Here is a 13,208-nt window from a genome sequence, read left to right on the forward strand (position 1 = left end):
TCCTCTTTTCGGCCTTGGTCTTCTTCTCATCTTTAATCATCTCAGCAAGCCTCTCCGCCGCCCCAGCCCTCAGGTAGATGTTACGGACTGTGGTAGGCGGAGCGGATATGAGTCTTTTCTTGATGCCAATTGTCAGTCCCCTCTCAAACTTCATAGCTAACATTGCTTCATCGAAGCCCATTTCTCCTGCATGTTTAGCTAACTGGGTAAATTGCTTATAATATTCTTCCACTGTCATATCCTCTGCCATTTTGAAGATGTCAAATTCCTCTCTCAGCTTGTCCTTCTGAAATTCTGGAAGGAAGATATTATGTAAGATCCTCTGGAACACATCCCACTCTACATACTCACTCCCATGCTCGACTGCAGACTCACGAATAGACATTTTGTTTGCAGACCACCAATCTCCAGCCATACCCCGGAGGTAATGGGCAGCTTGATCGACTTGTAATTCCTCCGGACAAGCTATAAGCTCGAACAAATTACTGAACTCCCGGCACCATTCTCCCAGCAAGTGAGGCTCTCCATCCCCAGTGAATTGGGTAGGGTTGTGCCTCGCAATAAACGTGCTCATCTTAGCGGAATCCATACGCTTGGCTTTTAAGGCTGCATTCTCGGCTAGCAACAGATCTAGCTCCTCTTGTGTGATGTCAACTGCCGGTCCACTCCTTGCTCGAGGCATTCTATACTATTAAAGGAAATCAGTAAATCTCACTGATTAAGAGTGCCGATCTAGATTAGGCTATATGCCCCAAATCATAATAATCATCCCTTTATAAATATGCGCAACTATTCTCACTACAACCTACATATAAACATGGTTCAGGGATCACATAACCGCATATCACTAGACAGGATACTATACTTACACAATATAAGGAATCTCATAATTTCACTAGTCACAACACCGTCATATATCATAATTAATTGTTAGGCATATTAAGCATTCTTTCACAACCCTCGGTTTCCATATTAATATCGTTGACATCCAAGGAATCTTAATAACTCCTTTATCACCTCCAAAATTCCCATCTCTTCCTATTCTACCCTTTCTCTCGTATGCACTCGGGGTACCCGGGTAAAACTGAGAGGGCCAAAAAGGTTCGGTGTGAGGGGGCCCCTAACTCATCCCTTACCTTAAGTGTGCTCCTAACAGTCCTATCCCGGGGGTTCATTTTATTTAGACTCTTCCTATGTTCATTGGATTCATTTGTTTAGGCCTGAGGATCGTTCGCTCTGATACCACTTGTAACACCCCGGTTTATTAAAGAAGTCCTAGACAAGACATTCTCCAATAAAACGGACTGTTACCAACTCGGTTTCCCGAGGTAGTAGATAACAAAGGGAAAGAAGCGCAGTACTTTATTAAACAAAGGTAATGTCAATACAACAGAACTAAAGTTTGCCTCGGAAAATAAAGTGAATGTCTGAAAACATGAAATGAAACTACTAAAGTGATCTAGACTCTAGTCTGGTCCGGATCCAAGCCCTCTCTTCCCATCCAGCATCCATGGTCTCAAGTACTGTCAATCGCTCCCAATAATTTGGTTCATCACAGGCGTTCACGAATACACGGGGTCAACTACGAAGTTGAGTAGGGAAACAGAATAAGTACAACAACAAAAATGCATAACTCCATTTCCAATTCGTCACATCCCCCACCTCTCCAAATCACAGACCCTGCATAATCTCCATACCGTATCACAGACCCTGAATAGTCTCTGTTCCATATCACAGACCCTACATCACAGACCCTGAATAATTTCCGTTCCATATCACAGACCCTATATCACAGACCCTGAACAATTTTCGTCCCGTATCACAGACCTATATCACGGACACGAACAATTTCCACGCTGTCTTATATCACCACATAATCGGATATGCATAACATAACAAAATTAATATAATAAACGATACCACCTGCAATTCCCAAGACAGTTCAAGAATTCGATTCAGTATTTAAGTGGAAGATAAACCCAGTCTATTCCCCTACCTCAAATTGCAGAATGACAATCCAACAGCTGCTAAAAATACTCCACGCGAAAACCGTCACCTAAACATATAATATTTATTAATTATTATTCCTTCAATTATCCCCCATTCTGAAATAGCAATGATACCAAATATAGTGACTTTCTAAAAGTGGGAAGTTTCCTAAAATAGAAACTTCCCCGAAGTAGTAGCCTTGCCCAAAATAGAAACTTTTCTCTTTTAACAAACCCGACTCAAAATCCGTCTTTAATTAATTACTCATTATTAATTATTATTTTATTTTAAATAACTCGGAACTCAAACCAAAACGATAATTAAAGGTTTAAATGAATTATATGGTGAAACGAATCAACACTTGAACAACTCGAACAATCCCGACTTTAATTATATTAAATAACTCGAGAATTAACTTAACTCAATTATTAAATGACTCGGATATTAAATTAAATAATTATTTAAGTGACTCGGGAATTGAATTAAATAACTAACATGTTAATTAAAAGATTCAAACGAATTAAACGATTAAGAAACCCGAATCGAACTTAACAACTCAAACACCCGTCTCCAATTATTTAAATAACTCGGAAGTTAAATTGATTAATTAATTAATACGATATATCAACGAATTCTAATTATTAATCTCGTGTTGACAAAACCCGCTTCGAAACCAAATGCTCCGTCATCAACCTCGTCCCCTTACACGCCCTCACCCTTACCACACGCCACTCACACCACCACGACTACCACCAACCATGTTCCCCACTTCCACACGGCCACCCACAACCACCCCCACTGGGGTCGACTCCCGCCGGCGAGTCAAACCAGCGCCACCAAATAACCTGGTTCACCACCACGACTCACCAAACACTCCTGCTTCTCGCCATACCACCACCGCATCCAACACCCATCCCCTTGCCAACCACCACAGACGTGGTCGCCACCAGCCCACGAACCCCGACAACATGGAGCCACCATTTCGACCTCCCCCGAGTCCACGGTGGCTCCACCCCAAAACTAAACACCTAAACCCGTCTGAAAAAAAAACGTAACTAACCTGTTGCTACCCTTCCCATCGCTGCCGCCTATTACAGCCACTACTACCACTCATCACAACCCCAACAACCACTATGACAACCGTCCCTCACCACACTACCCTTATACTCTATCAAAAGCTACCATAGACGACAATATAAGATACGACACAAACAAACAAAATCCGACATTAATATAAAAACAGAGGATGGAGATTGTTTCACTACCTTCCTGCCACCACAACGGCCACCACGGCCACCCTAGGTCGTCGACAAAAGTCCTCTGCTCGTCCCTGCTGCACCGTCAACAGCCACACACTCTCTCTCTTTCTCACTTGCACAGTAGGGTGTGTAATAATGGAAGGAAATGGGTATGGTTGACGGTTTAATAAGGAAGAATAAGGACAAGGGAGTATGGCTTGTATGGGGGTTGATGTAGGCGTGGAGTATGGGCAGCATAGGTCCTCTAAAAAAATAAACAAACATGCTTTATGTTTGTCTCAAACAACGGTTCCCATAATTATTTTGGGACCGATTGGTTTCTTATTTGTGTTTAACCAATACCCGAATCCTATATTTAATTATCTTATGTGAAACGTAAACTTACGAGTATACTTCCGTATTATCCCGACACTGACTAACATAAATATGTACCTACTTTCATGATTAAATTTACCGTCTTGTGATTATAGTTTGTTATTTATTATATTATAATATTATATTATTTCGCGACATAACACGGTCGGCTTATAATAATTATTAAAAGTCAGGGTATTACAGTTGTTACACCCAACCTTTAGGGTCCAGACATGGAAATTTGAACCCACATCATTTTTCAACCCATTTGCACTCGTGGTTCATCAAACCCGAGACACCCATTCCAACCACATCAGCAGCCATAGCCCTTGGCCTTAGCACCACAAAACAAACCTTCAGAATGATGGTTAACCATTCCAACTTGTTATTACCAAGCTCCACATCCCAAAAAATCCAAGTCTTTTACACCTAACTCCAAACACGGGATTTAACGGTACCTTACAGGCTAGAATGGGATACGACATGATACCTTAGGTGAAACCTTCGAGTGTGTACACACAATCAAAATGCCATGTTTATGCACCTTGATCGAACTACGTCGGATTTGATTTCGCTCCACGCGAATACGTAGGCAGTCCTTCAGAATAAGGGATTCAATCCATCCATCATCCAAGTTGTTATCTTGTCGGTTTCTTACGGGTCTTAACCAAGTCCAAATGAAGCCACCTTTGTTTGAGTCAGTCTTAGCACTCGATGTAGGCTAGGATAAGGATATAGGTTCGGGTGAATAATGTCAAGTCTCGGAATGAGCTTTATTTAACAATTTAGGCAAAGATGCTGAGTCATATAGATGTGAGTTTGTGTTGGGAACAGAAAATAGGAAAAACCCGCTGAAAAGAAAGAAGGCGTGGAAGAAAAATATGAAAAACCCGCTGAAAAGAAAGAAGGTGTGGAAGAAAAATAGTAAAAGCCCGCTGAAAAGAAAGAAGGCGGTGGCAAGAAATGATGAAAACTCGCTGAAAAGAAAGGAGGCGAGGAGAAGAGTGACAGAATGTTCCAAAACAAGAGTGATGTGTGATGTCTAAGTGCTTTCATAAAATCAGTCTGTGTTTAGTGTCTAGGCGAAGCTAACGTTGTTGCTCCGTGAGTTTAATCCACCTTGTCAATGCCAAGTGATCTTGATTCCCATGTGCCCTTGGGAGCACGCCCATGACATACGATATCTACATCCCAAGTCGACGACCTTGTGATTCCCATTTGTCATCTTTTGGCGCCAGAACGGCCAATTTACATTTCTACCCCCAACAAGTCAATAATCGAATTAAAACCCGTGCACACTTACGGTTTTATTTTCCTTTTTTGTTTTACGGTAGCGGGCTACGCCCACGTGGTTTACCGGTCATACAAAGTGTCTGAGTCGTATTTCATGCTCACCCATCAAGGTTCGATTTCAAAAAAAAAAAAATTTCAAAAGTTCAATTTCAAAAGTTCAAAATTCCGACATTTCAAAAACTTTAAAGTTCAATTTCAAAAGTTCAAAATTCCGACATTTCAAAAACTTTTTTACATATTGTGGATAGATGATCCAACTAGTAGAATCTTTCCGGGTCGATGATCCAATCTTTCAAAATTCAAAAAACCTCAAATTCAATGAAAGGTAGGTCGATGGCCCAACATACCAAAATTTTCAAATTCAAAAATTCGGGTCGATGACCCAATCATTCAAAAACTTCAAATTCAATTTTCGGGTCGATGACCCAGTATTTCAAATGATCCAATTTCAAGATCGATGATCCAAATGTGCTTATGTGATGATTATTGCTCGTACATTTTCTGTGTTTCAAATATAGCAGGATATGCTTCAACTGGGGGCTCTAAAGTCTTCGACTTTAGAGCCATTATCAAATGTGGGGCTCAAGCCGTTGGCTTGAGAGACCATTATCAAGATGTAAAGGATGACATCCACTCAGAATTCAATTCAATACAAGAGTATGAAATGGAAGAATTCCGTAGCAAATGATGAAAGCGGCGGCAACCTCTTTGGAAAGTCCCGTCCCATTCGGACAAGTGCCAGCAGATGATAAGTTTTGGGCAAGTGTCAACAGATGATGAATTTTGGACAAATGCCAGCAGATGATAAACTTTGGGCATGTGTCGAGATTCCGAACTACGACGCGGGTTTGATTCCGTCAGAAACGGATACGTAGGCGCCTAAGGATAAGGCTCAATCCACCATTTATGCAACTTATGGGTCGATGACCAACGAAGATAATTCGACGCAACAGAAGGAAGAGTTAATCCCCGACGAAGTTTCAGGTATGATCTCTGCTTATGGCTGGCGAGCTTATATACGCAAGTCTAATGGACTATAAACGACTCGAAGAATCCTCAGGTCGAAAGGGACCTGGGGTATACTTTGACTTTCGCCTTGTCCAAGCCTCAGTCAAAGTGGGGCTCAGAGATACCCGTATCCGTCGATATTGGAATTTATAGAGAACCCGACAAACACCCGATGATGATAGGACACATGTATTCTTTAGTTGTCACTGTCATTATTTGGAGCTCGTTTTACGAGGTGGAATGGGCGCCGTCGATGAAGTATTTTATTAATTTAAATGATATTTAAATTAATGTTTTTAGTGAATTCATTCTGTTAATTTAAATGATATTTAAATTAATGTTTTTAGTAAGTTCATTTTGTTATTTTAAATGATATTTAAAATTAATGTGTTTTTTAAGTGAATTCATTATTCATTTAGTTTAAATGATATTTAAATTAAAGCTTTATTTTGAATTTATTTTCTTAAGTTTATTTTATTGAAAATAAAATAAATATTTGATTTGAAAAATCATTTTATGAGTATATTTGATTTGAAAAGTCATTTATTTCAATTTATTAATTGATTTGAAAAATCGATTTGAAAAGCGAAGAAAACTCGTTTTGAACACTTGTTTTTGAGCTCGATTTTAGCTCGGTTTTTGAGCCCGTTTCCTTTACGAATTGGCACGAATCTCGAGTACATTAACCCACCTAGACCAATACCCATCAACCCATGTTCGAACCCCCTCACAAGCAGCCCAAATTCTCGTCCCAAACCCCTCACAAGCAGCCCGCAACCCAATCCCGTATGCCCTGTTTTGCAGCTCAATTCGCGAGCCCAAACCCGCTCCAAATACCACCAAAACCCGTGCCCATTAACCCTAACCCATACCCTAATATCCTACCCATATTACCTTACCTTAATCACCAAGAAAAACCCCCAAACGAACCCTAGAAAACCCCCCAAAAGCTGCTGGACAGCAGCTATGCTCAACAGGCCCGACTGCCTCTCCCCCTCTTTTACCCTACTTTAACTCCCTATAAATACCCACCCTTCACCATACATTCATTCCTCTAAGTTCTCCATACATCCTACCATCACCCACAAGCTTTAAACCTCAGAAACAAACCCTAATTGCCTCCCAAAAACCCTAAACAAAACCGACACACAAACTGAACTGTTTGTGTGTCCTCTTCGAAAACCCTTTCGTTCCTCCATCAAACCTTCATAAAAACTCGATTTTCTTGTTCCTAATTAACCACATAACATCCATCTACACATTAGACAAAGATTTACGAGCCAAATTGCCCTTGAGAGTACACGAAATCCCTCGAAAAACAGAGTGAAATAACACTCTGTTTTCGCGGTTTATTCTTGTCTGTCCAGTTCTGTTTGTGCTCGTTTTTCGTGCCCAATAACCCAAAACAAGCAGGGGTTGCTTTAATATTCCTGTTCTCCTCTCTTTCTAGTTTTCAAAACATCTTTCAAATCGAATTTTCGTCGTGAAACGAGGGAGATATCATCGTTTGAAAATCGCTGTCCAGAAAGTTTCCAAAACGCGTGTTTGCTTTATTCTTCGTCGACGACGGCCTCTCGAGATAAAATCTACCATCGATTACGACCCAAGACGGTGTCAACGATCATGTAGGTTGAGGGTGCATCAAATCCTCCTCTTTTCCCTTTTATTTCGTTTGTTTTATGCTTCTTTTTTATTGTCTTTTTTTGTTTGTTTGTTTTCGTTTGTTTATCGCTTGTCCTAATTAACTATGAAACTAGTTAGTCCGAGTATGAGTTAAAGTACCACCATGAACACCCGCGTTGACTTGAGATGGGAAAAGAAACCGCTACATCAGTCGGTCGTACACCCCCGTCTCATTTACATATCCTCGTGTTCAAGGTAGGGCATAAATAAAACGTTTGTCTAACTTCGTTCTTCGCTTTCGACCCCCTTATTGTTTCGGCCAAATCGACATACCCTAGGACCCGTTGTATGTTAGTTTAACCTCTGATTGTTAACGTATGACGTATTTAGATGACATTAAATTAATTTAATAACCTAATTAGACACATTAGGATGCATCGACATAGCTTTAAAAATCAACTAACAATTCTGTAAATAATTGAACGCATCTTTCTTTTCACCTAATTTCTCGCTAGTATAAGAGTGCGTGATTAGCACCTTCTTATTAACACTCGATGAGTTAACTTAATTTGCAAACTTGACCTAGTTCAACCCCCCTTTGGACCGTGTAGAATATTCGACTTTAAGCGAAGCTTTCCGACTTTTTTTTATCATCGTTTTCTAATGTATCTCCCGTATCGCTTTGCAAATCCTTCTAACTAATGAACCCGACCTAGGAATTAGGGTAGCCGTGTCTGGGGGCCGTGGCTTTAGGCCGTGGGGTTGGCCACGTCTTTCTTTGTCTCGCTTGTTTATCATTTGTTCTTTGTTGTTTTGTAGCTTATAATTTATAGTTTGTTTATCGAGTTGTAATCTTTCGCGTTAGTTTTCTTTTTTACGGGTCAAAACCTCTTCAAAAAAACCTTAGTCTTATTTGGTTAGACGGTTGTTCCCCAATGCTTGTAGGAGCGTAGTAAACCGCATGTTGTCTAAAGCAACATGGCCCGGTTTATGCTAATGCATGCTTTGGTGCGTAGCCCTATGTCTAATTCGATGAGATTAAGCGCGAGCACGCATTACGAGGAGTGACCCAAGGCCGTGGGTCATGTGAGCCGTGGGCCACCCCTCATGTGCACGGTTTTCTAGGCCAAACGGCCGTGTGTGGTGTCATGTATTGCGTTGTATGTAGCAATTGTATTTAGATCAAGTTGTATCTTTAATTTGTTGTTGTGTCGGCATGAAATGCCTGGTTTGTAATAGGTAGATCCCAACGGCTCCCCCATTCCCCATCAAGCCTTGTGTGTTTCGCTTGAATGTTGCTAGATTAATCAACCCACATGCTAAATTACAACTTTGACAAAGTTAGTTTAGTTGCATCTAAAACGACATAGAAATTGTTGTCACATGATAGGGTTAAAACAACGTTTGCATATCATACATCGTACGTAGCTATGACCTTGTTTGAACTCCGACACTTGACTTAGTAGAGGCCGTTATTGACGGGCGGGGTTGGGTGTCCTTATGGGCTTCCCAACACGTACCCTCACCCCTTACTCAAGATCTATGGTTTGTGGATCCGTCTAAATACCATTGGATTACGAGAGTCATTCAAATCGAGTGATATAGGGTACAAGTCTTTATCTTTAATCACTCGTAGTCGATGGGCTTTATGCTTTTCGATGAAAGGTGTAAAGTTGACTTGAACGGTTCCAAGTTCCCAAAAAACTTGGTGGCGACTCTAATTTGTCTTAATTCGATTCGAAAGAACCTCGAGTCGATTATGCTTAGTGTGGATCCCGGACGCAGATTCGAGGGCCTTGTCCACGATTTGGCGACTCACTGGGAAAAGAGGACTAGTTACACTGTGTTTCTAGGGTCTTTTCCTCCGAGGTGAAACTTGAAAAGAAAGTGTTGGAAAGTAAAACATTACTCATAGTGCTACGATTCATGCATAAACCCTTAAGGACTTACCCAGGCCGTCCCAGCGTTTCTTCGTGATGCGTGGGGGGCGACGTCCCACTATGCCAGGAAGCTGCACATTGCTCGCTTCCACTTCGCCTCGCGTGGTTCTTGAGGGTGGGGACGATCTTCTAGGTACTTTACCTTAAGACACCTTGCTCTATAAGACCGCAAAAGGATGGAGGGCATAGACCTTCTTGTAGAAGACTTGCCGAGACTTAGAGATGTCTAGGAGCATACATCCTTATAGCATGAGAATGACAATGTGCAATGTGTTTTCCCGAGTCCTTTTTTTCGAAAATTCCAAGTCCTTTTCAAAACCGAACTTTTGAACAACTTACTTTCAAACCTAGCATGATTTTCAAAACGCGGAATGCTGCCCAAATAGGACTAGAATTTCGACCCAAAACAAGCTTTTTATAGCGTCATTGCCCATTTCAAATCTCTTTTTTCAAATCGATCATTCGTTTTCAAAATCAATCCAAAATGTTTCTCGAACCTCAACCAAGCATGAAATGCGTCGAGTCGTGTCCGGGTCATGGCCGTGTTAGGCCGGGTTTGTTTCAAGAGTCTAGAACACGACCTTGTTGGGTCACCCAAGCTCACCTCTTGGGCTTTGAGTCATATTGGTCGACCTTTTGGTCTAGCATAGTCCATAAAAAAAACGTCCAAGTTAGGCCTTATGGACGTTTCACTCGAACCCTGGGCTATGTTAGCCCAATCACGGGTTTAGTCACACCGAGTCCAGTTTAGAATCGAGTTATGACAGTTTGAGTCACGTCGTTTTGTCGAGTCTAAAATGAACCGATGTCTAAATCAAACCGTGAGTCGAACCCTTGTTTAATCAATCTCAAGTCGAGTCTTTGTTTGAGTCAAGTTGGGGTCGAGTCCTTAAGTGTGCAGGGGCTCTTACTTTAAATATTGACTCAGTATGGGGTTTTCTTGTAGAAAGGCCGCCAAAAACCCGACGTCAAGCAATGGAAGATGCTGTTAACAAGCTTACTGAGGCCGTGAACCTCATGATGACCCGAATGGAAGCAATCGAATCTAGGCTGAGTGAAGATTCACCTCCACCCCCTCCACCGCTGACTGATCTGGAGAAACGGTTCAAGTTCATCGAAGACCGTTTGAAGCTCTCCCAGGGGAAGAACATCCACTATGAGAATGCTAGGACCTACGCCCCAGTTCAGGATAAGTTGCCCACGAACATGGTACTCACTGACATCCCAAAGTTCAAGGGCACCGAAGATCCGGTCCACCATGTTAAGGCCTATAAAGGGTACTTAGCACTAAAGGGAGTACCTGCTGATATGCTCTCTGAAATTTTCGCCCAATCTCTGGGAGAACACCCAAAGGCTTGGTTCTACAATCTTGACCTTAAGAACTTCCCCACTTTCGAAGATATTACGGTGGAGTTCTGCAAGCACTATGCTGATAATGTTGAGATTCAAACCAACATAAGGACTTTGGAAGTAATGACACAGAGGGAAAAAGAGGGCTTTACTGAATTCCTCGCAAGATGGCGCGCTGAAAGCGTGAAACTAGCCAAGAAGCCTGACGAAGTTGAAATGGTAGATAAGTTCGTAAAGAATCTACGACCCATTTACCGCAATGCTCTGAAATACCAGAATTTTGGCTCTTTCAAAGAATTGATAAGAATCGGGATAAAGGTAGAAGATGATGTCATAAGGGCAGAGGCTGAAAAACCGAAAGGGTACCAAGGGGCCTCATCGTCTAGGACCAAAGCCCCAGCAACGACCCATTTAGATGAAGGCATCAATCTCTTAGAAGGGCAATCGAAGAAGTCGCAGCGCCAAACACCAAGGGCATTCACCGATATCGGATGCACTTATACATACGCTCTCCAAAGGCTCATAGCCCAAGGAAAGCTGAAGCCTATTGGTCCAGGGATTCACCGATATCCTAGGGTATGACGATTTGGCCGAAACAATAAGGGGGTCGAAAGCGACGAAAGTTAGACAACTCGTTTTATTTATGCCCTACCTTGAACACGAGGATATGTAAATGAGACGGGGGTGTACGACCGACAGAAGTAGCGGTTTCTTTTCCCATCTCAAGTCAACGCGGGTGTTCGTGGTGGTACTTTAACTCATACTCGGACTAACTAGTTTCATAGTTAATTAAAACAAACGATAAACAAAACGAAAACAAACAAAAAAAGGACAATAAAAAAGGCATAAAAAAAACGAAATAAAAAGAGAAAAGAGAAGGGGATTTGATGCACCCTCAACCTACATGTATCGTTGACACTGTCTTGGGTCGTAATCGATGGTAGATTTTATCTCGAGAGGCCGTCGTCGACGAAGAACAAAGCAAACACGGGTTTTGGAAAGTTTCTGGACAGCGATTTTAAAACAGTGATATCTCCCTCGTTTCACGACGAAAATTCGATTCGAAAGATGTTTTGGAAACTAGAAAGAGAGGAGAACAAGGATCTTAAAGCAACCCCTGCTCGATTTGGGTTATTGGGCACGAAAAACGAGCACAAACAGAACTGGACAGACAAGAGTAAACCGCGAAAACAGTGTTATTTCACTGCTGTTTTTCGAGGGATCTCGTGTACTCTCAAGGGCAATTTGGCTCGTAAATCTTTGTCTAATGTGTAGATGGATGTTATGTGGTTAATTAGGAACAAGAAACTCGAATTTTTATGGAGTTTTGATGGAGGAACGAATGGGTTTTTGAAGAGGACACACAAACAGTTTCAGTTTGTGTGTCGGTTTTGTTTAGGGTTTTTGGAGGATGTTTAGGGTTTATTTCTGAGGTTTAAAGCTTATGGGTGATGGTAGGATGTATGTATAACTTAGAGGAATGATTGTATGGTGAAGGGGTGGTATTTATAGGGAGTTAAAGTAGGTTAAAAGAGAGGATGAGGCAGTCGGGCTCAATCCCGTATGGCTGCTGTCCATCGGTTTTTGTGAGGGTTTGAGGGGGGTTTTCTTGGTTATTAAGCTAGGATAATATGGGTAGGATACTAGGGTATGGGTTAGGGTTAATGGGTACGGGTCTTGGTAGTGTTTGGAGCGGGTTTGGGCTCGCGAATTGACACGCAAAAACAGGGGACTGCATTGGTGTTTTGCGGGCTGCTTGTGGCCTGTTTGGGATGAGAATTTGGGCCGCTTGTGAGGGGGTTCGAACATGGGTTGATGGGTATTGGTATAGGTTGGTTAGTGTACTCGAGATTCGTGCCAATTCGCAAAGGAAACGGGCCCAAAAACCGAGCTAAAATCGAGCTCAAAAACAAGCGTTCAAAACGAGTTTTCTTCGCTTTTCAAATCGATTTTTCAAATCAATTAAAAAATTAAACAAATGACTTTTCAAATCAAGTATTCTCATAAAATGATTTTTCAAATCAAATATTTATTTTATTTTCAATAAAATAAACTTAAGAAAATAAATTCAAAATAAAGCTTCAATTTAAATATCATTTAAATTAAATGAATAATGAATTCACTTAAAAAGCACATTAATTTTAAATATCATTTAAAATAACAAAATGAACTTACTAAAAACATTAATTTAAATATCATTTAAATTAACAGAAAGAATTCACTAAAAACATTAATTTAAATATCATTTAAATTAATAAAATACTTAAATCGACGGCGCCCATTCCACCTCGTAAAACGAGCTCCAAATAATGACAATGACAACTAAAGAATACATGTGTCCTATCATCATCGGGTGTTTGTCGGGTTCTCTATAAATTCCAATATCGACGGA

General features: G+C 41.1%; 1 long non-coding RNA gene across 1 annotated transcript; it reads right to left on the bottom strand.

Moving 5' to 3' along the window:
- Positions 1-400: 400 nt before the first annotated feature.
- LOC141585979 (uncharacterized) lies at positions 401-3,663 on the bottom strand. The gene is made up of 3 exons (XR_012519451.1): positions 3,255-3,663; positions 1,997-2,056; positions 401-688 (listed from the first exon to the last, which is right to left on the bottom strand). It is a non-coding gene; the product is annotated as an uncharacterized LOC141585979 (long non-coding RNA).
- Positions 3,664-13,208: the final 9,545 nt, after the last annotated feature.

Source organism: Silene latifolia, chromosome 6, assembly GCF_048544455.1.
Source record: "Silene latifolia isolate original U9 population chromosome 6, ASM4854445v1, whole genome shotgun sequence".
Lineage (NCBI taxonomy): Eukaryota > Viridiplantae > Streptophyta > Magnoliopsida > Caryophyllales > Caryophyllaceae > Silene > Silene latifolia.